Here is a 23,484-nt window from a genome sequence, read left to right as displayed (position 1 = left end):
TCGTTTCGAGTGAGGAGAGGGGCGCAGCACTAAATAAATTTCCTTCGTCTTTGGATTCTAAAAGATCAAAGTGTCTTTAGTCTGTCTGGTCTACTTGTATTCTAATCAAACAGCCTCTGACCCAGCCAAACTTTTGACTTTCATACATCAACTCGGATACTTCTTGATGGTGGTGCTGGTGGTGGTTTGCAGAGCGGACCGTCCAAATAGGAAACTTAGTTTGACTTTCTTCCATGGGAGGATGTTGCGATTAGCAAAACTTCACAGCAGACAAAGATGGGATTTATCCTATGCAACTGAATACTGACACATGACTAGTTTTAAATTTTGATCGTTGGAGTTGCACACCGGGTTGAGAAACTAATTTGCCACAATTCCAATGATAAAAATTTGGCAATCCTTTTGGAACACAAGACAATAAAAATATTTAAGTATGTCTAAAAGACTATGTATGTAGTCAAAACCTCTGGCATAAAATCAACCCCTTAGATTCTGATAACCGAAGGTTGACAGACGATCCGATATTCAAATTAGGATGAGAAAGAGAGCTTTTGGAGATCTAGGTTCAACAAGATCAAGAAGAAACGTTGACATCAATGCATGGAAAGTGATGCATTATTTGATTGGAATTGAATTCAAGAGACGACAGTAAGCCAGAGTTCAATTCAGCTGACTTTGATTAAAGTCTGAGAATAAACAAAACCACAACCAAAATCTGGAAACCCGATAAGCTCGTTCCTGCCAGAAATAAAATATGTTATTGAAAAAGAACATTTCAGTAGTAATTAATTGAAGTATTTCTATTAAAAAATTGAGTTTTTACAAGCATCATACCGCAATCTAACAAATATAACTATGTCACGATAAGTCTGTTGACATTCTTTTTATATAAATAAATGCTAAAAATTGTAACGAAAAGATCACAAAGGAGTTGGGCAAGGCCTCTGTTTGCTAATACCCGAATAAACCAGTAGCAAATTGCAGCTCAGTCAGTAAATTCTGTATCAAACTGGTATTTTCTAAACACAAAGTTGTTGAATCCTGGCAAACATTCCCAACGACCGACCGTTTACCATCCTGCAATTTTTAGTTTTGTGAAGACAGAGAAATGGGGAATTGTATCAGTAAAACGAGTAAAATGCCCACTTAAAGTGCAAGCAAAGCAAACTTAAAAGCTGAAAACCTTCTTCTCCTCCATATTTACATGAGCTGCAGAGCGAGGTTGGATTGGAAATGTCTACTTTGTCCAACTTTTTGAAGCCTTTCTTTTCTGTTCGCACACACGAGGAGGTTATACCGCAGAGAGAGAGCCAAGTGTATAAAAATTCCAAATTCTAAATCAAACTTTTCTCTTTGAAGATGAAAACTTGTCTCGGAGGAAATGAACCAGTAAAGCAGCAACAGTAGAAAAATGCACAACGACCAAAACCATGTCGATTGTCGATTCGACACGACGAATGGGAATTGTTTCGACTTTTTTTCAAATGGAGCTGAAACGCCTCGAATTCGAAAAACTAAAGTGTCAAACTTTTGCAAATAACGAGAAAAAATGTGCACAAGATTCAATTCATTCTCGAACAATAAATGTTCAGAATTTCTGAAATTTTACTACTCACGAGACGAAATCAACCTCAAAATTCAGAGTAGTGACTACTTTTCTGTCATATGTAAAAAAATACAGTTTCATATTTTACTCTCATAATCCTGCTGGTTGTCTGGTTGCCAGCATGTATTTGATACACACATCATATTTATTTTATGATGCAGAGATAGATCAATTTTGATGCAAAATTACATCCCCAAAATTGATACGCACAGATCCACAGAGTCTGTATCTCTCCATCCAACCTCCACATTACAAAGTGTGTAACGAGTCCATAGTTCATATTTTGCAGTGCAATTTCCTAACATAAAAAAGTTTCTTTATTGCCTGGCTCATAAAACCGGGAGCAGAACGGGCAGCTTTCTTCCTGCGCTACATACATGCAGAGGAAACGCTAGCCAGCTAACGTTGGAGTCTGTTGCTATTCAAAGCTTCTTGTTATGCGAGAAAGGGCAACCCTTCGACTCCGTATTAAATTCTGATATATGCTGCACGTACACAGACACACACTTTACTTACATCAAAGTTTCTTTGAAATCGTATGAAGGATGAAACTGCTATCAGAGTAGGAAGGAGCTTGATGCCGCGCGATGTCGGTCGCCATCCTATCCTCAGCACAGAGTGCATAGAAGCATGTATTCCTACGTACTTATAGATAGGAGTAGTTGGTTGGCATGAGGAATGTCTCGAGAGATGAGATGCAAACATTTTATTGGAGATACACATGTACATTTCAGAGCTTAATATTAACTCCCATATTTCTTCTTCTTGTCTTGTCACTTTCCATCTCAATCCCCGATAGTAAAGCAAACCAATCCAAACTTCATATCGCGTCATATATGTAATAATAAATACAATGTATCTCTGCTGGATGCCTAGAGCTCCACGTAGCTTGCACAACATTAGCAGGGGAAAGGCTCACTTTCTCTCCAGGAAATAACACGATTTCCGCCAGTCAAAGGTTCCTCGTCCTCTCTGTCCCGTTACATAATGTATGTGTTGCCAATCGTCAGAGTGTTTGTGATGCAGTTTTTGAATACCAATATCAACTTCAAAAAGTGTCATTCCTTCGATTTGCTCAACTTTGAACAAGTTTGCAAATTCACCTGCTCGACTTTCTGGTCTTATTTATTTTTCAAGATTTATAACCTGGACAATGTGGGACAGTTCATACATTACATTTATTAGCTCATGGTGCAGTGGAATTGATTTATATTCCAATGAGTTGAATTTATAGTAATTTTTAACTCGGATCACTAGATTGACTAGAGAAATTGTAATAATAATCAACTTTGTCCGCATACTGAAATCCACATATTTGGAATAACAAGTTTTCCTTTTATCTTGCACTGTATGTACGTAGTTGGTGGGACACGTACACAACGACGATGTAAGGAATGCTTTGTCAATTCATTGCCCTGAACAAACAAATTGTTCATGTGGTAGTGTGGCCTTCTTCCGTGGTTGAGTGGTGAGGTGACATTTCGAAGACAATAGCAAAAGGTTTTTGACAAACCCTGTGTTGTACATAATTCGGTTTTCCTACAGCCTCGAAACCCCAAATCAATTGGTCATTTGCTGATGCGAAACGACAAATCATCAAAGTTTATGTCGAAATCTAAAAGATAATAACAAAGGGAAAAACATGAACATGAGTTTTTTTTGTTCTCCCATTTTCTGCAATATTCGCAAAAGAGACGAGTCCCACATCAAGCACCAAACCAATGGTTTCCAAAAAATGTTGTTGCTTTGTTACTGGGTTTGACTGATCTTCTGTATTAGAGGGAGAGATGAATCGACTTGTATGTCAGCCCAGCTCATCCGTTTTCAGAAAGGAAGTCAAAGGTTTTATAAGTAGATGCCATTGCTGCTGCTGCCTCTGAAGGGACAAGAGGTCAATCCACAAAATGTCACCCAATCATAAACAAATTGCAGTTGGATGAGAGACACACGGAAATGTGGAGTGTGCCCCTCTGTTGTGTTCCCTGCTGCTGTCTCCTTCCATCTCATTGATCCTGACTGAAGATGGACTACTTCTCCTGTGGACAAACGTTCGAAACAGAGTGGACAAAAATTCCCACATAAATAACAAAGAACCAAGCGTTCGTTAATCAGTTTTCCAGCAGCAGCACAAAGCAGAATCAGACAAAAGTCCGAATTCACTCGTGACCAAGCTTCTGGAATTCCAATAATTTGCCAATAAAGGGCTCCTCGTCGTCCTCCTCTTGCTTGGCGTCCGCCCGTGATGGCGGAAACCCATGGGAAAAAATCTGGATTCTTCAATCTAGAATTTGCGAGAGCTCTCTCTCTCTCTCCTCTTGTTCTATACACTGTGTGCTCTACGGGAAGCAGTCGTCGCATGTTGTACTCGTAATTTTTGTGATTTTTTTTGTGACAGATAACAAATGACAAAAACTACGGCAAACATAATGGAGCTGATTTACGACAGAGTTTTATGAGCTTTGTACACGAAAAGAGACTCAACACCCACCACAAGTAGGAGCATAATGCAAGGGGGATGACAAAATTCTAGACTGATGTTGCCCTAACGCGTGGTAATTTTTTAAGGTTTTGTATCCACTACTTCAACTTGTTTCACATTTTTAATCCAGCACGAACCGCAAACCAAAATAATACATGAGATTGGTTGTTGGAGGACCATAATGGGATGAATACACAAGACATGCATTACCGAAAAAGAATCCTTCGCAGAGAGAGTGCGGACAAGTGACAAATGTGGGAAAAGTCCAATAAGGTAAGGAGAAACAAGCCTTGCGTAAGTCTTGTCTTGCAAAGAGCTTTAATCGAGTTTTATTTCAAAGTGTATTATTTGACATTTCAGCTCCTATTTATGTAAGAAGGACCTCTCTATAATCTCGTACTGTTGCATATGCATGTACATACTTACATAAGACCTACATACGTATGTACACATGTACATCATGCATGTGGGGTCCTTTTACCTTGCCCAGGTGCACAGTGTAAGTATTTATTTCAACTATTTACTAAACTTTCTTCTCGTCGTCTTACAGAAATTCCGGAGCAATTTCATTAACCCGCATTGTAGATACGCGTTCAGTCATTCACGTGAAAAGTATTGCTTCTTCTCCATCTTCCCTGTCATCCATTGTTACACGGGCTGCATTGGAATAAATTGTGAAGAGACTCATTAGTAAGACGGCGGAGCGAATCTTTATCATCAAAGCCAAACCAAAGCCACATCATTACTTTAACATTATGACACGACACGGCATGGACGATTTTGGCCTTTCGTGCCTTGAGTGAGTTGCATTACTTACATTATATTGTTATGATTGCTCCACCGCACCGTGTTAAATTCCGCCTGGAAGGGAAATTCTCATTAAAAGCCAGACTTGCAATACAAACCACAGCGAATTGCACGAATGAACTGCATCAGTAGTGAGAAGACAAGAATATGATGACATGACACCGACATAAGCCACCACAATGGGCATGGCAGGATCAAAGTGTAATCTATGTTCTACATAGATACGTACATATCTAATCTCAAGCTCTAAGGACTAAAGTTCTAGAGACCTTCTTAGAAAAAATTAATGCAACAGAATCCAAGTACATAATGCTGGTTTAAAGCTAAAGAGATAGCTAGATTGACCTGACCTTGCCTTTACTAACTTGAACTTACTTTTGTGCACAACTTTAATCAAAACGAGATACTTTTCATAATATGAATATGCAAGGCGTGATTACGTAACTATCTCATCTCGATTTGCAGATTAATTTTGTACTCGCACACATCACATCTGTTACACTTCAGAATTTTATTTGCATTTGTAAATCATCTGTTTCATTAAATTTAACGTGAGGATGTATTTACAAATATGAATCAACGTCAAAATCTGCTCAACTTGATTATTGATTGACATTTTTCAGTTTGCATATTATGGAGCTTGAACTTTGGGCAGTTCAAAGCCATCAAAAATCAAGTTGAGCAGGAGCAAATTCGGACAACTCTTTAAATTAACTGTCAAGCTCAGGTCAAAACAGCACATTTAAAAAACAAGTTTTATGTTATTTAATTACCAGCCATCAAACTTTTTCACGAATTTCTGCTCCCGTAATTAATTACTGGATTACGTTACATTCAGATAACCACTCATGCTGATGTTGGCTTGGGCAATTTTATGAACGCTCAATTTCGTTACACACATGTCCTCTGTTACACATTGTGAAAGTGGAATCATTAAAAGTTGAGGTCTGAATACACTGAGTGACTTTTTGATTTTGCATAATTTCATCCCATCTTAGCTGACAAATTGACTGAGTCAAATTGACTCAGCTGGGTATTGCAATTTTTTGCTCGAAAAAGTTGAGCGACAAGGTTCATTTCATTTTATTGCTTTCATCATCAAAGACTAATCGCAAGTTGGAGGGAAATGTTGAGGTGTTATTGATTTAGCACGACTTTAGAAAATTACAATGTATTCGCTCAGGTTTTTTTACTCGAATTTATAAAGGGCTTACAGTTCGGGGAAATTATTTCATCATTGTTCCATGCTGTCGTGAAGCAGTTTCAGGTATATCCAATCTGCATGTAAAATGGATGGCTACTTTAAGCGTTTAGCACGATCTTAAATTTTAGTTTCTCACATTTAGCCTGTTTTCGATTGAGTAAATTAACGATATAGGTTTCAACGTAAATAATAAATACGAACGCAAATCCATAGTAAGTACATACATTCACACACATATTGCTTATTTTCAATAAGAACTGATCAATTCATATTTAGTGCATATGCGTGGATGTCGTGTTCAAATAAGTCATGTGCCTTGAACAATGTAAATTGCCATTTCATTCAATATTCTATCAACTAATTCGCAAGTATTCTGTGCCACCACCTGCAATCAATTATTTGGTTTTCTTTCTCAACGGGAAATAAAAAAAAACGCCACCAAGTCATTTATCTGATATTCGAAAGCGTTGTTTCCAATATTCAATGTCTTTCTCCGACATTGGGAACTCACAGATATGAGAATATTGCTTTTGATTGATTGCGTGAGGATAAAAGGATGAAATAATAATGCCCCAGATTGAGTTATCATTCTACGTAAAAAGTGAATGACAAGCTCGCACACGTGAATTATCATATTCCACCGTTAACCACCATTTTGCAGGCATATTCTACTTGATTTATCCAGATTTATTTTATGGCTTTCTATTATTGGATTGTAATTGGTTAGTTTTCCTTTTCTTTCTACTTTGTGACACGTGCCAAACATTTGCAATTTTTTGTTACTTCTGAAAACTCGAAATTGGATGATCGAACCGTAACAAATGGACAATTAGCATGTAGGATTCTCCCATGTTCGTGCAATTTTGCCTCTTATCCAATTTACGTGTCTGTTTAATTAATGTCATTAAAACGAACTCATCAAACTAAGATTCGAGTGTTTTCATAATTAAGGATGGATTCATCACTTGAACGAACGAACCACTTTGACTCACAAAGTATCAAAGAAGAAGTGTGCAGGCTGAGGCAGCCCGGCCACATCCTCGTGTACAACACCTACGTATCTAACCATGGGACATATGCATGTTCTGGAGAGACAGGTGCATGTGGATTATGTAAATGATGTTGACGTTGAATGGAATGAGTGACGGGACACCAGTAGCACGAACATTTCCTTCCTTCGCCGTTACTTTTACCTTCATTTCGCTCCTTGTCAAACAAATCAATCCGATCCTGCTTTCTCTCCCTCTCTGCTTCGGCTTGTGTACAACATGGTGGAGGTGATTGGCTCATGTATGTAGTCGTTTGGTTATAGCTGCCGTATTTAAATTTGAATTTGGAGTGCTCTGTTTTATTCAACCAGACACTAATGGTTTCATCAATAATTCAGTGTGACAGGTACGTTGGGAGAGGCAATGAAATTATTTTGTCATTCATTCCGAATTTTTTGTTGTGCAAATGAGTACTCGTAGGTGGACACTTGACACGTGAATGTAACGAGTTTGCTGAAATATGGAAAAATGATCATGATTATTTCTGATTCGGACAGTTGCTAAAAATAGTTTGTACTCCGTGGATTTCTGTGGCATTGGTTTTTTGACAAAAAATTGTGTACCTTTCAGGATTTACGTGCATTGATCACTGAAAAGTGCAGAAATTATTTATGCATGAAGTGTGTTTATGAAGAATGATGAGCCATAAATATCCTTAACTCTTTCCAAAAGGTATGGCTTATTATTCCCTTCAACTTTTTTTCATAAAAATAACAGTCTCAAATTTTTCGCTGAATAAGCAGAATAGAATTTGCATATAAATCGCCAACTTCATACAAATAAAAAATCTTCTAAGTAAATAACTGTATGTGGTTTTTATCTTTCACTAAAAAAACCCATAATATGGTGCAATTTAAAGCGATTTTTCTAAGGTGAGGTGGAAAAAAACACGAGAAACGTTATACTTTAGTCTAGTCTTTACCACCCCTGCAGCCCATGATGCTAATGGCGAGTGATTGTTTCAAATGAATAAATTAATTACGGTCATGAACTAATTTTTTAGATATTTATGGATCCGACCGTTTGTCAAAAAGTTTTAATTAGGGACATTTTTTTCGTCGATTTTCGTTGATGTTTTCTAATAATTAAATATCTAATAATTAAATATAACTCAACTTGCATTGTAACTAAATATATGGACCAAGGAATTTCTGCAGGGTTTCTAATTTCCAAGCATGGGAAAATTGCAGAATATCGTTTATTTTCACTTCGAACCGAACCTGAGAACGTTATTTTCAAATCATTCACTTGTATGAATGGCTACTGCAAAATTGAGGAGTAGACTATAAAGTAAACTATAAAGTAGAAGCATATGAGTTAATGTAAATTGTAAATAAACGCTTTTCAACCGGCCATCAAATAATAGTTCTTCAGGTTCCCCGTTATGAATTTTGAGCACTTTCCATCTGGTAACTTTTACTTTGTTTATAACTCCTGTGCACTAACTACGAGTGCAAAATCAGAACGTTGGTGTAATGCAATGCCACGGCCACCACCTTGCTTTCTTGCACCATAAGCGAAATCAAATTCTTATCTCAACAGCTCGTCCACAATTTATATTTTCCAATTTAAACTTTCCAGGCACGGAACCTTTCCAACTCGTGCCTCTCCTGCTTACTTACTTACACCACCAACTTTACATGTTAATACTCTCCAGTTGTTGTGCTGGGAAATTATATGCTCAACTTTATGCTTAAATCCAAGTATTCAAAGTTGCACTACAAAATGTAGGGAGGCGACTAACGACAAAACTGCATTTCCTGCTAATGGGCAAAGTGGACTCTTGGAGAAAGTCGTCGCTAGCTCGTGCACTTGTGTGGCCAGTCTAGCCCTCTCTGGACCCAACCACTACTTTCCACATCACTCGAAACTTGGGAGTGCTAGATGAACCACTTCAAATCCGGATTTGCGTTGATGTAGACTTTCACCAATTTAGAATTCGAACTATACCGAGTAATAAGTACGCGAATCAGGCACGATAATGGAGGAATACAGAGACCATCCACTTGATTACACGATTATGATGTCGGGTGACAGTGAAGTGTTGCAAGAGCAGAGTTTCTCATAATTATCATTATTCTCCGTCTGAATTGCAGCAAGCATAAAGTTTCACTCAATTGCAAGCATAATACAGTCACGGATATATGAACGCAGTCATACGACTGCACCAAGTGGGAAATTGATTAGTAGAAATCATTTGCTTGGAAACTTGGATTCTAATTTGTTAACATTTCCTCTTGGCGTGGAAATGATGGGATATTCAATGCCGGAACTATAACAATCAATAGCGACTCGTTACTTACTAATAAGATGCTCAGTTCCTCAGCTCAAGCAAATAAGAAGGGATGAAATATGGTACCCCCGCTACTGATGGCTTAAGTATGTATGCTGACTCTCCTACGTGCTACTTAAATTGCATACAAATCTGTCCCTAATGCCCACCTTAATGTTCATGTTCTTTCTCCGCAGTCTTCACCATTTGTTCGATCCCTTTCTTATTTATTCCGGTTAAATTACCCAATTTAAAACACAAGTTGAAACAGATGACAACAATAATACAGTGGTTGAGTGAGGAGGGGACGAGTTGTAGCGTCTGAAGAAGTTGAGAGGGTCCATAATAATCATGCAATTCTGCTGAAAATATTATATTTTTAGACTCTCGCATTCTTCAAGACTAATTTGTATTTCTCTAATTTAGAACTTTGAACGCAGTGATATTGTGCTGAGTCCATATACTTATCATTTGCTCCAATACAATTTTACGCTTTAAGGCTTAATTAAAATGAGAAGAAATAAATAAAGCTACTGTGCTGAGTAATTGAGTAATTTTCATCAAAATTCAAATATGCAGCAGGGTGCAGCTAGCACAACCTGGAGAGGAAAAAGTCTCCTGGTATATCATTTTATGTCTTGGATGCTTTTACTGAACAGCAAAGGAAATAAATTTAATACTCTCAGAAACCCGTGCAGCCGATATACAACATACAATACGAAAGTTGATGTCGTTTTGCTTGGGAATAAACGACCGGGTTTAAGGGTGGAATCGGCTGCATCCAGGAAATTATGCACTTCCTCCACTCCAATCAAAAGCCGTATTCAAATAGGGAGTACAAAATTTCAACTAGAGAGAAGTTGTTATTTAATCCCCCCGCAATAAGATGAAATAAAATTCTAAAGCACTTCTGACTGCGGATGTACAATATGGGTGTAGCGTTAGAAAGGTCTTTGATTCTTCTTTTAGGTTGCTGTTAAAAGTGACTCCTCTGAAGTGAGTAAAATGCAGGGCGGGATAAAAAAGAGGGGGATCACACACCCTTCTTTTGCGACTCGATTAAGATTAAACCCTAGTTGTAAAACAGGACAAAGAATGCACGCTTTCATATTTTCTTTCGTTTTTACACAACACATTATTTATGTGCATCAGGTATACGGGTCGGAAAATAAGCCGTTGCAAACGAGCATTAAGAAGTCAATTGAAAGTCAATATAAATTGAAGAAATTGAGAGAAATTGAGAGAAATTGAGAGAAATTGAAGTGACCCCGTTTTCGAACTCGATCAAAGTCATAAAATTAGGAACGCGACGTCGAATACCGCATTTGAATATGTTGAGGCGTTCGAGATCTATCTTGGTAAGGGAAGGAAAGACACACGGACAAGAAGTAGCTGAGGCTACTTGATAAAAATCCGTTGTTAGTATTTCCCAAATGACCTTCAGGAATTTTTCAAGATACCAAGAGAAATAGAATAGCAAGACGAAGATGAGACTGAAATATTTATTAAGATGTTTTGTATAAAAGTATCATTGTCCAATGAAACGAATGAAAAAAAGATAAAATAAATCGTTCTAAATTCCTCAATAATATGATTTTATCGTTACCATTTCTCCAATTGTCATCGCAGCATTACATTATACACCTAGATGGACGACCAGCTAGTGAAAAGACATCAAAATTACATAATGTATCGCCATCTTTTCTTTTGGAATTTGGAAATGGTTGATTTTGTAGCTTAAACTGTCGTCAAAATAGTCTTTGTCTCGTCCCTCTCGCTCTCTGCAAGGAAGAAAGCGAGCCATTTCATGCAGAAGGAGAAAGTGCGAGACCAGCTTTGGAAGATAGATTCTGAAAAGTCTTTTCCGATTCAATTCATTCAGCTCAATTGGAGTCCGTCATCATCATTTATACATTTCTTTTGCAAAATTCATGAGAGATGGATGCTCGTTTACTCTGTACCTTCACAACATGACATCCTCTGCAAAGACATCTCAGACCCCGCGTATCGCTTAACTTTGCTTGAGAAATTTCAACAATCTATTCTTGGCGGAGAGACTTGACCAGACTTACAATCAGAATCCGTCGTGTCTTTCCTTAAATGCCCAATCTGACTTTCTCCCCTGTCAGGAGGCAACAACATGGCTGTTCTGCCTCCTCCTTCTCCTCTGCGAAGTAGTTCATGAACTAATCTTAAGTGGCATGTCCTAGTGTGTGGCAAATGGCATGCTATTCCTATCACTATTTATACCTTAAATGACTCGCTTTTGATGTGGAATCCGCCTTATATGTACCTCAACAATTCCAGCAAATGTCACGTCGTGTTGCAGAATCCCCCTCAATGATTTGTATCGTTTGCTTATTCACTATCAAAACTCACCGTGTTCCGTAAAGCCAGTCATGATTGAATTCGGGACAGAAGTAAGCGAGCAGAATTCCAAATGAAATATGATCGCCGTATACACTGCGTTCACTACAGTCAATCCTGGTCTGTCAGGCTTATATATCTTTCTGCATGGTTCGCGAAGAAAGTGGATCTCTAACTTTGATTGCCCTTCTTTCACCTTCATTCCTTCCTACCCTCTGTGTCCATAGTGCAAATGTTATATTACCTCACACAGAAGTGACAGCCCTGATTTTTTACCTACTCCGCTCATGGGCAAGCTGCTGTTGGCATTGTGCTCGTTTCCTGCCTAAAAAAGTAAAGAGTTTCCCATATGCCTAAACAGATGACCAAAAAAATATAAATTCAGTATTATCCGATTCAGATTCAATTTCTACTGGTGCAGAAATCAGTCTAAAACGCAGTAGCGTATAAACTCTAATAGCCCACCATTTGAAATGAGATGTAAAACATTGTAGCTTAATTATATATGCATTCGTGCGTCATAATGTGATTGCGTGGCAGAAAATAGCTATGAGTTTTACATGTTATATATGTTCAGCTTAGAAAGCGAGTGAAATGTATAACTTTGAAGATATTCTGATCTCATTGCACTTTTAGATTCGTGTTAAAAATGCATCCGAGAGGGGTTCAGCACGCCAAAAGTTGAGATGAGATTAGATGAATGAATGGAGGTTGCATTCAATATGCAATAGTGGTGGTAATGGCAGACAGAAGCAAAAGTTGTTTTTACCTTCGTTCTTTACGTCCTGTGGGTTTCACTGGAAAATTTCCTCGGGATGAAATCACTGAGCATTCAGTCCTCTAGGGAAATCACAAGTTGGCCTGCAAAACAGAAGGTAACGAGAGGGATTTAGTCCACATCTCAGGATATAAAGGGGTAGACAATAAAATAAATATGGCCGGATAAAAGCATAACTGCTCTTGGATGACATTTACAAGATCGATAACATTTTTAACGTTGAGAATAAACAGTGCAAATTTGTACATGCATTAAGTTTGTGTGGATGCAGTAGCTCATTTCTGTGCAGTAGGTTTTATACACTAGATTTTATTTTTGTCGTGCATAAAAAAGGTATATGTACAAGTTCGCTTAAAGAGATGAGGCAATGTATAAATTGTGCTGGATTCGAACATGTTTTCCCAATTAATTATCCTGTTCTGTAATTACATATGAAAGGGAAAGAAGTGAAGAAAGGCTACTTTGTGAGATAATCTTATTAATTAGTTTACTCAGTCTTGTGGGCAAAGACATGCGGAAGGAAACTTAGCTATGCAAACGAAGGGAAAATATAGGGCAAGCCTAACATAAGGATGTAATTAATTAAAACTCATACACACGACTAATTAACATTGGTGTCTTAATTATTAAGGATGAATATCTGAGTAAAACATGGAACTTTTCGTATTAAAATTGCACATAATATTATTTATTAGCTCCTCTCAAGGTGACATTATTGTGTTGGTGGTGGTATTAAATATTATGATAACTTTGAAATACAGCCAACGTATTTTCTCTCATAAATCGTGTCCAGAACTCAATTTGGACTTGTCTGCTTTAAATTTTATTCGATATCTGTGGAACTGAATCCACCAAAACTCACAGTTCGCTCGTGATGTTATACATAATGTTATGTTAGAGTCGAGGAAGTGCTTTTTCGGGAACTAATGAACCCTTACATTGTTAATGAACCTGTCCATTAAACAAGCTCTTCACGGTGCATTCTTTGTTTTCATTAGAAGCGAGGTGAGCTAAACCAACTTTAGCTTAACTATCAGCTAGTACATAAGTATATGCATGTATCACATTATATACTTGCTCCCATTTCCTTCCTTCACTCACTCAAAGCTCAGTGTTATGCGGTCACGTCAAATTATACTTGAGCGAAACTGGGATGCAATAGCATACCAAAATCCCTCCGTCTTTCTGTCCGTCTGACTCGCTCCCTGCATCTTCAAAATCTTCTGGAGACCGACGCTGAATAAAGAAGGGTTGAAACATGACAACTTAAATTAACCAAAAAGTCGCCATGTTCTGTTCTTGTACGAGCACAGTTCCGTTCTCCAGTGCAACGCTGCCTTATTCCCTTTGGCTTTTTAATCTAACATCAGTCATGCAAGCTTGTTGTTTGGTGTGGTGCAACTTAATTGAGGCGGTGTTCATCACAGCGCTCAAAGAAAGTTAATAATAATATCATCCAGCAGAGTAAAGTCGAGTCACACAGGAATTAGCGGAAGACAGTGATACCCTTTTGTAAAGTTGGGTTTTATTATGTAATAAATTCGCCATTGGTTTGCTCCTGTTTTGTGACACTGTCATCTATGACAGAATTCTGAGAAAGACGAGGTACATAGAATGAATGAAGCACATATTGTCGTAGACTCTTCTCGTATGATAATTAATTACAGGCGCAGTCTTCTGACAAGATAAGAAAATTAAGAATCATGCTAATCAACAAGAATAAAAGCAGGTACATTTGCTGATTATGCAAAGTGAACTCGCTGTTTTTTGTGTTACGATATTATTATAGCCGCAGGAACATGCAGTTAAAAGAGAAAGTGGACAAAGTATTTTTATTAAGGAAGTAGGAAGGCATATGTATCAAAAGATAAGTGAAGCCATGCCATAACACTACTCTGGCAAAGTGTATGCTAAAAGTGCATGAAAAATTTTAAGATTGATAAAATTATTATAATCCTCCAAGTAACCTTGATACTTGGAGGAAAAAGCAGCAAATTACATATTCGCCTAAAGTCACGCATACAATCAAAGTGAAGGTCTAAAATTATTCAAATAACAAAGTTTTTTGACCTTTGTAAGCTAGTGAGCCTAGAAAAACTTCTTAAGGAAGTATCATACCCTCCAAATCCGTGGAGGAGGAGAAATGTCCCAAGTTAAACACGGGTCTATTACGTTGATTATCAAGCCTGGGGGTCATTGTAATAAAACCCAAGATGACTTACACCCACCAAAACATTTGCGTTGGTGTAAGCTTAGCGCAGGCAGTGAGGGACATAGATAGCAAGATGAGGACATCATTATATGCTATTTTTAGGGTTTGGACGCTTTTGGAGAAATAAATGGAATATGTGAAAGCATTTCCAGTCTCGTGAAGGTAAGGTTGTGGAATATTCTCTGACTTTCTTCCCATTTCAATTCTGTTCAAGTCATCGAATTGTGGTCTGGATCTCTCCCCCAAAATCGCCATCCTCCACTAGCCAGTCGACCACAAGTTGTGATACATCGTTCCATCTCCTTCCTATCAACAATCTCATCGTGGTTGTTGTACAAATAGCGAATTGGTCGCGAGTTTGTTTTGTTTCTCTTGTTAACGTGTAGGAAGGGTTGACCCGACGCAAAGTTTGTGAACATTGGACTTTGTAAAGACCATTTGATTGGAGTCCTCTTTCAAGAATACAAATGGATGATGATGATTCACATTGGTCGGTTGGATATCGCACAGGGAGAAAATTGGAAGTAAAATAAAAGAGCAAATAAAAGAAGGGGAAATGTCAACCGAGTCACATCAGATGGAACAAAACTGGCTGCTTTCAGATATCGCTATATAGCCGCGGTCGTCGTGTGATGATTGCGATAGAAAATTTAACAAAGGGGAGGGACAGGGATTCCAGAAAATTGGGATGCAATTGCTTGTTAGTTGGTCATCGCAGTGATTATCAGAAACTAGCGTTTGAACAGAAAAGGCTGGCTATGTCTGCGGCTGCTTGCTATTCGTATGTATGTATGTAATGACGTCATTACATTACGTCGTTCCCTAAATATGTATGTATAAATGTGCAACCGAATAAATTGCGTCTGGTCTCAAATTCCCAAAAGAGTTTTTATGATGCTGTGAATAAAGAAAGACAAAACTTGTCACGGGATTATATTTACTTGTACTTTTTTGAACGTACTCAATTTTTAAATTGATGCAACTCAGGATCAGTAAATGAAAAAACATACGTAGCAAGTAAAAAGGACTTTCTTTTTATTGCCTCTAGTTTTCCAGACGACTTTAAAAGTGGACATGACATATTTTAAAGGCGTAACACAGGCCTGTGATGATGGCGATGACATCATGGCAGCCACTACCCCGGTCGTAAGCGTGTGTCAATAATAGATTGAAGTTGGCTTTTGTGTAAATCCATTAGCCCTTGCGTTCTGTCCAATTGACCATTGTCCATTTCCCCATTATTATTGTACTCCTCTTACGTCCACTCACTCAACTCGACACTCAATAGTTGGCTGGAGATGAGGGACATCTTTTGCTACACGCTACATTACGCCGTTGCATTACCTTTATAGTGTCCGCTCACTCAGACCATTTCATTTCACGGTTTCTTACTACTTACTGGGCTGGAGGAGCTGCAACTTTCACAAGATCTGATGGTGAAAGTTTTATAAGTTTGCTCAATAAATGTTCAGTAGATATTCGCCATTCACGTCACACTGGCCCCTACTAAAGAAAGATAATACCATGCATACCATCAATTTACATGCATTTTATCTACAAAGCTGTCAAGGATTTCACTCACATTGCAAATAAATTATATATTTAATTTCTGTTGCTTCACTCCTTCCAGGTTAATGTGCTCAAGATTCCTGTCGTTTGTGTAAGGTTAAAAGTTATGATTGCGTTAATTCTGCTCCAACTGCGTAAAGCTGAAGGCAGAGTGGCAGTAGGACCTGCTATCTCCTTCATCTCCAAATAAACGCATTCAAGTGTTAGCCGAGAGATTTCAAACGAAAGAGGAAAGTAGGAAAAGCATGGACGGAAATGACGACTTTGAGACCGAGACAAGCCAGTCAAGAAGACAGCAGAAGTTTCGTATCTTTATTACCACGAACACCACCAGGAGCACGGTTACCATTATTACCATCCATTATCTATCAGCCTGCCTGCCTGCCTGCTCAAGGTGAAGGAGAGGAGGAGAGATCTGAGATGTATTGGTATCATTTACCAACCAACCAGCCAACCTCCCTGCTCTCGAACTATTGCATAAGGAGAGAAAGAGAGCCTTATGTTTTAGTGGTGGAAGATGGTCATGGACTACTCGTCGTGAATCCTCTGCTCTTCGTATAGATTGAAGAAGATAGTGCCATGCAGTCGGTACAGTACAACCAAGGGAATACTTTTCCCGTCTTACTCAAGCACATTTCTGGTTTAACTTGCACACCTTCCTAGTGCAGTCCTACATAAGAGGACGAGTAGTCATACTCATAGATAGTAACATATTCATGCACAATTTATTTAGTTTACTTTAAATATGCTCCAGAAACCGTAAACGGCAACGAGGATCCCTTCTTCGAAGAAGGTGCTTGTTTGATAAATTTAAGAACGATGTCAATTCAAAAATGCAGTATGTACATATTTATCTCATTTGGTATAAACGTATGGAATGAGGTTGCCCTAAATTGCGTACTGCTCTCCACTCAATATCCAATATTTATTTTAGCATTCAACATAACTTGATGCATTCCTCAACTCTTTTTTATTGTTTATGAACAATTGTCCATGTCATCTTGTAATGCAACGCAGGACATGAGATACTAGACAGCAGTGAACATTGAAATGACATGGGCCGCACTATAACCAAGCACAAAGCGTGAAAGATCAGTTTCTCATTTACTTCCAAGTGAATTGTAAACTCTTCCACGAGGAACTCGAAGCATCAACTCGGATTGGAATGGAATGCAATCTTAGATACCGGATGAGTTGGTAATGGTATCATTCAAACAACGGTAAATAACGAGGATGGAATACCAACCAGTTACTTATTACACATACACACAGCCAGCAGCTTTACCTTATTATTTAGATGTGCACGTGCAATCCAAAGCCGGAAGGAAATATCAATGTCACGTAAGGAAAGCAAAGAACGTAGTCTGGATTAAATTATTTATTGTTTTCCTGCGCAGAAGATGGAAATATTTCGTGTTTCTTGCCTAGAAGCAACGCTATATTGAAATCAAATCTGTTTAAGGCTGTACTAGATTGTAAAATAACAAATTTAGGTAACACTTCGTCCAGATTGTTGTACATATTGATTCCTTCAGTGTACTTTTAAATTTCGGAGATTAAGGGGATGCGAAAGTAAATAATATACACCGTTCGGAGGATTGAGTAGTGACAAGATCTTGTATTTCGTCACGCTTTTTCAAACAAAGCCATTCACATGGGTGCACAATAATGCTTTGCGAAAACGAATCCATCCATATTACTCATTCATTCACTCTTTTCCTCTTCAGGCAGAGGCGTCGAAAGCAATAGTGTCAATGCAGTATCTACAGCAGTACGGTCTCGCATCGGACTCAACTCGACTGACAACGAATTTCTGACTTTTCTCTCTCTGATTTTTTTTTACTTTAAACTTGAGGAAGAGTTTTGTTAGCAAAATGAAATTATTTCTGAGGGGAGAGTTGGGGTGAAACAGTTCGTTAGTTTATCCTTCCACTCGTCAAGAATACCTTATCCCGTGCAGTTTTGGGTGATAGTTAAGTTATTTTTAGAATAGGGTAATGGTTCCAGTGCATTACTGGTTAAGCCCACCTTCTTCACCAACTTGGTTTCCTCAAATATTTCCCCTCACAAAAACCAAATTTATATTTTAAAAGTAAATTTACGTTTTTCAGGAAGAGGCAGTTTCCAATTTTGAAAGTCAAATTGAGGAGGAAAGTGCAAGATGACACTTCGTACGTTCAATTGGGTTGACAACGACTATATGTACATGTAGGCAGACGTATTATACATACGTGCACACCGGGTAAACATAAAACTGATGTGCCCTTATTTTATTATAATCTGTCTAGCAAGAAAATTTTTAATTTTTTGCATCACTTCAACCCGTAACTCATTTTTGCTCGTAAATGCCATATTTTATGTGTAAAAGTATGTAAACTAATAAAATCTCAAAGCTACAAACTCAAAGAGCTTGAACAAATATCGATTCATATTTGAATGGATTTTTTTAGTGTCATTAACTTTCCCACCAATGATCACTCTACACAGAATCAACAAAAACAAGCAACTCGGCACACCATTGATGATGGGTCCTTAGCTTCCACCAAGATACTAACGCACGTTGATTTCACTTGGCATTAATATATTCGTACGTCAACACGTTGAGGGGAATGAAAGAAACTTTTCAAGAGAGAGAAACAATGATCAGCATAAATCTCCATTCGCCTTGAGCGTACATTATCACTGTTATTAATACCTAAGAAGGTACAGGAAATCAGTACAGCGTAAAAAAACTAACGATACTTCCTGATGCACATTTTTCGTTGACAAACAAATGCATGCGAGACAATGGATAAAATATCTTTTTAATAACAACAATTATCAACTATTAATTGAAGAAGACGAAAAATTACTTGGAAACTTTTCCCAAGAGAAGATTTCCACGAACTGACTTTCACGAAACTGGAAACCATATCGGATCAAAAGGGAAGGCGCTTTCATCACAGAAGGTGCTAAGAAATCAGAAGATTAAAATCCCTGAAATCAGATTTCGCTTCTTTTGAGATGTTTAGAGGGAGACTGAGAAATCGCTTTCTCAACAAAACCTGCCTCCATTATCTTCTTTCATGGAGTGGGATATGTGCATCGTTTGCTGAGCACAATTCCGACGAATTCTAATGAATCCCTTTCATTCTTCCTTTGTTGATTCCACTTACACTAATGCAAGGAAAGAGGAATGCACATAAAGGCAACAGAGGCTTGCATTTAGAAATACGATCGCAAGCTTACGACCAACTGTTTGTAGCATGTATGTATAGCTTTCACTTTATTCCTACGTGGTCGTTGGTGCACTTTCAACCATGTATGATGCACAATATGCGGCTTATACCACTTGAAGAAAAGCATACGAGGCTTTAATCTATGACCAGAACATGTATCGAGAAGTAAAATACGATGTACAAATCAATTTTTGAATTCAACTCGCTTCTAATTCAACTCGCTTCTAATTCAACTCAATTCTAAAATATGTCTACAAAATGTCGAGTTAGTCAAGTTGGAGCACGCACTTTCTCCTCACAACGACTGGAAAGCACGAGAGGAAGCTAAAAATAGAATGGAAGTTTCTGAGATATTTAGTGAATGTCGTAATGAGTAGAGAGTGCATTCATTCAGTTGAATTGTGAATATTCAACAGTTGAATGCACGCAGTTCACTTTCTTTATTTCGTTTTCCCCTTTCCCTTCACCACCACCGTGCCATTAGGCCTTTCGAGCACAGCCTGTCGTCATCTTCAAGGGATGCAAGGATGATCATCGTGCTGCATTCTCCTGAGGCAACGTTGTTGTATTGTGTGAATAGCCAGCCATAAATTGAACGACTCGAGGGTGAAGCAAACGAGACTTTGCATCATTCTTCTTCTTGAAAGACTTTTCGAGCACTAATTGGAATCACATACGCAGATCAGAACAGAAAAGTTGACGAGATAATATTTTCCATGAAATGCTATATATAATATTTTCGATTGTCAGTCTCACTTCTCATGTCAAAATTTTATCATCAAACTCCGTACCAGGCAATGTGCATAAGTTGGATAAGACATACATATTTGCTTTTATAAAATTTTGGTCAATTGATCGTGTCGTGGATGTGAATAAGAAATGAATTAAAATGCACGTTTCCCTTCATGTACACATTATTGACATTAACCATGATCCAAATGAAATCCAAACACATTAGCGTAACTGGATTTATACATATGCCCTTTCCCATTTATTTAGTTTACTTTAAGTGACCCAGACTCAGAAACTCGGCATCCAATATCCACCAGCAGCCCACATGTGAGCGAGACCTTAGATGATATTTCCAAGGAGTAAAGAGAGAGGAAGTGTCTGTTTTAAATCTGACTGTCGTCTTCTTGTTCTCGTTTTCCCCTCCCCTCCGTTCTGGCTCTGTTGTGCATTGTACTCCCGTTACATGGACATTGTGTTGGTGCACTATCCATGTAAATATCTACGTCTTCGGGACTCTTGTACTGCTGACTGTTAATGAGAGGAGACGTGAAAGTCGAGAAGGGTCATATGGTCAACAGCACTTTTGCCCTCTGGACCGAAAAATAAAATACAGCTGACAAATCACGTCCCTTCAGACGTCTAGCATGCAGTATACGCATGTGTATGCTCACCCCCAAAATATGTATGTGTATGTATAACTGTTAAATATAATTCCGACTTCTCCGTTTCATTTTCGACAATTTCAACCATGCAAAACTGGGCCTGCTTGCTGTAAACCAACAATTTATATAATTACCTCGTCGTGAGTGACTAGTTATCTATGAAATAATGGACAATTGATCCTTGTGCGTTTGCAGACAATGACCCGTGGCATGAGTGAACATATGTACGTTCAGCATATGTACGAGTAGAACTAAAAGAGCATAATAATATTGCATGTATGTGATGGAGGCATTCCTCCTTATTTACGAGAGCAATAATAGTCGCACAAACAGACCCAACCCTCCAATATACCACAACCCCACGGTGACTTCAGCTTGACAATTTACATATCCCATTAGCAATAACTGCAGATCCTCGAGTTTGCTACTCGGGTATTATCTCCCTATGAACTCTACAAGCAATACGCTTTTGTTGGCTTTTGGCGCTTGCTTACCATTTCACATTTATCATCCGAGCTATGCTGACTTACCCCCAAAAAAATATATTCCGTATTTGTTCTTCACAGCGGAGTAAAATACAAATTCAAGTAAATAATAGTTGAGAAAACAGTCTTCCTAACTCGATATAAATACTCTTTCCCATCTTTGACTACCACATCAGAGGAGAGGAAAAGGGCTTTCATGTCATGTTGTTTGAATTCATCATCACATTATGCAACCCCTGCTAATAAAGGATCAAATAGTGCGAGGTCGTAGAGAGAGACCCATTAATGTCCCAAATACATGGGCGTATTTGGGATTGTGCAATGTAATTGTGGTTTGCTTATTCGAATTACTTTCCCTCCGACTCTGTCTCATCTTCGGATGGGCTGCTATTGGTTGATTTCTTGTTGTTTGAGGAGAATCTTTCTTTGGTAACATTTTAGAACAAAATGTAAATCCTCTCCAATTCCAGCCACAGCAATTATAATCTTTTATGCGTCACAATTCAACCGTTGTGCGGTGCAGTAATGGAATGTTCGCAAGTCCCAACTTCCGTATTCCATTTGCGTAACTGCACTATTGTTTAAATGACCTCCGATCCAAAGCTAACATCTCCATTATCTTTATTCCAGTGGTAACGACCCTGAGATAAAAAGTCAATGGTGGAAGTATCGAGTCACCAATTAACAACGACATGGTACATTTCTTCCACTATTCATGATTTCAATTCTATAATCCCTGCACATGCAATTACTCAAGATTTACTGGCAAAGCCACTGGAAGGCAACTCTTAAAATCTACACATTCCATTTTGGCATCCTCATCGTTATTTGCCTCACGTCAGGCCTACTTTATAAATTAGTTTTTCTATACCTCATAAAAATGTTGGTTAATCTGTAAAATTGAGGCGACTTCTTCTACTCCCTCCCAAGCGAGTTAACCAATATTGCTACTTTCACCCAGGTATTTAAATTAGAGAGGCGGAGATAAGAAAGTGAAATATTGCAGGGCATTTGTCCAGGATCCAAAAAATGATAAATTATTTCAACATGTGCCATATTTTCCAACTAGATTTTGTATCTGCATTTATCTGTATGCATCTTTTCCCAACGGGATATTACACCGGGCTGTGATTTTCTTTTGCAGCCTTTTTTTTTAAATGACGAGTAGCTTTTAAAATAAATTTCATCTGACTACATATTTCATAGAGAAACTTATTATTATTTCCCATAAAAAGTCGAGACCTAGGAATCAGACAAAATTATAACGTGCGTCAATGGTTTCAATTCAAGCATATTCATGATCATTCGAAATTTCAAATTTTTCGAACTGAATTGTACAGACGTGGAGGGGGCGTGGAAATGAATAATATAGTTGCGCTTCCGCTCAATTCGCTTAAAACATTGAACGACAATTGGACTATAACTGGACTATATCTATGAACATAAGTGCCTATATGTAGTAGTCTAACTAACATTATACATATGTACGTCTGTATGCATAGTATACACACACATGTAGCTTTTGTACTGCCATTGTTCACATTCTTAGTTTTAGCATAGCCGACAGACCTGCGACTGCATAAGTGCCGTGGTAAGAGTGGAACAAAAACAAGTAGTAGTGAGTGAGAGATAATGTCATTTGGGTGAAAGTTTACCCAAACTTTTGTACTTAATTATCAAGTCCCACTCTCCCCGTTCTAATTACCATTTCACCTGATTATTATCTCTCTTTCCAGACGGATTGACTCTACAAGAGTGCCCAATTCGTGGGACAAGCAGATGAAATGACAACAGATGGGTGGAATGGAAAGTTGATGGACTGTGTGCTGTGACACCGCTGCTGGCAAACTTTGAGAAAGTAAAGTTTAGATTAGATGTTAATAAGGTGACGAGAGTAGAAGGCAAAAGCATTCAAGTAAATTATCTCCATCACGTTTTACTTTTACGAACCTTTGATGCTTCAAATATACATGAATTCAGGAAGAATACTCCCACACGTCTTCCTTGCGTAATAACTTTGCTAACTTTGTAGATTTTAAATGAT

General features: G+C 38.1%; 1 protein-coding gene across 4 annotated transcripts in view; it reads right to left on the bottom strand.

The window, feature by feature from the left end:
* The window catches only part of LOC110843394 (irregular chiasm C-roughest protein), a 145,112-nt gene that overhangs the window by 34,844 nt on the left and 86,784 nt on the right, over window positions 1-23,484 (bottom strand). For all 4 annotated transcript variants that reach the window (XM_035847164.1, XM_022089357.2, XM_035847165.1 and 1 more), the window contains one exon: window positions 12,554-12,645. The gene's annotated coding sequence lies outside the window, so the exon portion shown is untranslated. The remainder of the gene's footprint in view (window positions 1-12,553; window positions 12,646-23,484) is intronic.

The sequence above is a fragment of the Folsomia candida genome, unplaced genomic scaffold, assembly GCF_002217175.1.
Source record: "Folsomia candida strain VU population unplaced genomic scaffold, ASM221717v1 Fcan01_Sc002, whole genome shotgun sequence".
Classification (NCBI taxonomy): Eukaryota; Metazoa; Arthropoda; class Collembola; order Entomobryomorpha; family Isotomidae; genus Folsomia; species Folsomia candida.
This window is presented reverse-complemented; position numbering and strand designations above follow the sequence as displayed.